At 33.4% G+C, this 2,752-nt stretch overlaps 1 long non-coding RNA gene across 1 annotated transcript; it reads left to right on the forward strand.

The window, feature by feature from the left end:
* The first annotated feature begins 1,381 nt into the window (after positions 1-1,381).
* On the forward strand, positions 1,382-1,603 carry LOC121844422. Its single transcript, XR_006082041.1, has 2 exons — positions 1,382-1,420; positions 1,525-1,603. It is a non-coding gene; the product is annotated as an uncharacterized LOC121844422 (long non-coding RNA).
* Positions 1,604-2,752: the final 1,149 nt, after the last annotated feature.

Below are 2,752 nucleotides of genomic sequence, written 5' to 3' on the forward strand. Positions count from 1 at the left end.
CTATCTATCTATCTATCTATCTATCTATCTATCTATCTATCTATCTATCTATCTATCTATCTATCTATCTATCTATCTATCTATCTATCTATCTATCTATCTATCTATCTATCTATCTATCTATCTATCTATCTATCTATCTATCTATCTATCTATCTATCTATCTATCTATCTATCTATCTATCTATCTATCTATCTATCTATCTATCTATCTATCTATCTATCTATCTATCTATCTATCTATCTATCTATCTATCTATCTATCTATCTATCTATCTATCTATCTATCTATCTATCTATCTATCTATCTATCTATCTATCTATCTATCTATCTATCTATCTATCTATCTATCTATCTATCTATCTATCTATCTATCTATCTATCTATCTATCTATCTATCTATCTATCTATCTATCTATCTATCTATCTATCTATCTATCTATCTATCTATCTATCTATCTATCTATCTATCTATCTATCTATCTATCTATCTATCTATCTATCTATCTATCTATCTATCTATCTATCTATCTATCTATCTATCTATCTATCTATCTATCTATCTATCTATCTATCTATCTATCTATCTATCTATCTATCTATCTATCTATCTATCTATCTATCTATCTATCTATCTATCTATCTATCTATCTATCTATCTATCTATCTATCTATCTATCTATCTATCTATCTATCTATCTATCTATCTATCTATCTATCTATCTATCTATCTATCTATCTATCTATCTATCTATCTATCTATCTATCTATCTATCTATCTATCTATCTATCTATCTATCTATCTATCTATCTATCTATCTATCTATCTATCTATCTATCTATCTATCTATCTATCTATCTATCTATCTATCTATCTATCTATCTATCTATCTATCTATCTATCTATCTATCTATCTATCTATCTATCTATCTATCTATCTATCTATCTATCTATCTATCTATCTATCTATCTATCTATCTATCTATCTATCTATCTATCTATCTATCTATCTATCTATCTATCTATCTATCTATCTATCTATCTATCTATCTATCTATCTATCTATCTATCTATCTATCTCTATCTATCTATCTATCTATCTATCTATCTATCTATCTATCTATCTATCTATCTATCTATCTATATCTATCTATCTATCTATCTATCTATCTATCTATATCTATCTATCTATCTATCTATCTATCTATCTATCTATCTATCTATCTATCTATCTATCTATCTATCTATCTATCTATCTATCTATCTCTATCTATCTCTATCTATCTATCTCTATCTATCTATCTATCTATCTATCTATCTATCTATCTATCTATCTATCTATCTATCTATCTATCTCTATATATATATATATATATATATAAGATATATATATATATATATATATGATATACCAAGAGGTGTTCTGTACCTGTCTGTCCAGGAGGGAGGAGAGTAGAGCAGGACCAAGAGGTGTTCTGTACCTGTCTGTCCAGGAGGGAGGAGAGTAGAGCAGGACCAAGAGGTGTTCTGTACCTGTCTGTCCAGGAGGGAGGAGAGTAGAGCAGGACCAAGAGGTGTTCTGTACCTCCTGTCCAGGAGGGGGGACAAGGCCTGATGGAGAGCAGGGTGGCAGAGTTCTGACTCAATGAGGTGCAGAGAGGCTACTGTACCTACTGTCTCTCTCTCTGTCTCTCTCTCTCTATCTCTCTCTGTCTCTCTCTCTCTCTCTGTCTCTCTCTCTGTCTCTCTCTCAATTCAATTCAATTCAATTCAAGGGCTTTATTGGCATGGGAAACATGTGTTAACATTGCCAAAGCAAGTGAGGTAGATAATATATAAAGTGAAATAAACAATACAAATTAACAGTAAACATTACACATACAGAAGTTTCAAAACAATAAAGACATTACAAATGTCATGTTATATATATATATACAGTGTTTTAACAATGTACAAATGGTTAAAGGACACAAGATAAAATAAATAAGCATAAATATGGGTTGTATTTACAATGGTGTTTGTTCTTCACTGGTTGCCCTTTTCTCGTGGCAACAGGTCACAAATCTTGCTGCTGTGATGGCACACTGGAATTTCACCCAGTAGATATGGGAGTTTTTCAAAATTGGATTTGCTTTCGAATTCTTTGTGGATCTGTGTAATCTGAGGAAATATGTCTCTCAAATATGGTCATACATTGGGCAGGAGGTTAGGAAGTGCAGCTCAGTTTCCAGCTCATTTTGTGGGCAGTGAGCACATAGCCTGTCTTCTCTTGGGAGCCATGTCTGCCTACGGCGGCCTTTCTCAATAGCAAGGCTATGCTCACTGAGTCTGTACATAGTCAAAGCTTTCCTTAATTTTGGGTCAGTCACAGTGGTCAGGTATTCTGCCGCTGTGTACTCTCTGTGTAGGGCCAAATAGCATTCTAGTTTGCTCTGTTTTTTTTGTTAATTCTTTCCAATGTGTCAAGTAATTACCTTTTGTTTTCTCATGATTTGGGTGGGTATAATTGTGCTGTTGTCCTGGGGCTCTGTAGGGTGTGTTTGTGTTTGTGAACAGAGCCCCAGGACCAGCTTGCTTATGGGACTCTTCTCCAGGTTCATCTCTCTGTAGGTGATGGATTTGTTGTGGAAGGTTTGGGAATCGCTTCCTTTTAGGTGGTTATAGAATTTAACGGCTCTTTTCTGGATTTTGATAATTAGTGGGTATCGGACTAATTCTGCTCTGCATGCATTATTTGGTGTTCTACGTTG

The sequence above is a fragment of the Oncorhynchus tshawytscha genome, linkage group LG01 (genome assembly GCF_018296145.1).
Source record: "Oncorhynchus tshawytscha isolate Ot180627B linkage group LG01, Otsh_v2.0, whole genome shotgun sequence".
NCBI lineage: Eukaryota > Metazoa > Chordata > Actinopteri > Salmoniformes > Salmonidae > Oncorhynchus > Oncorhynchus tshawytscha.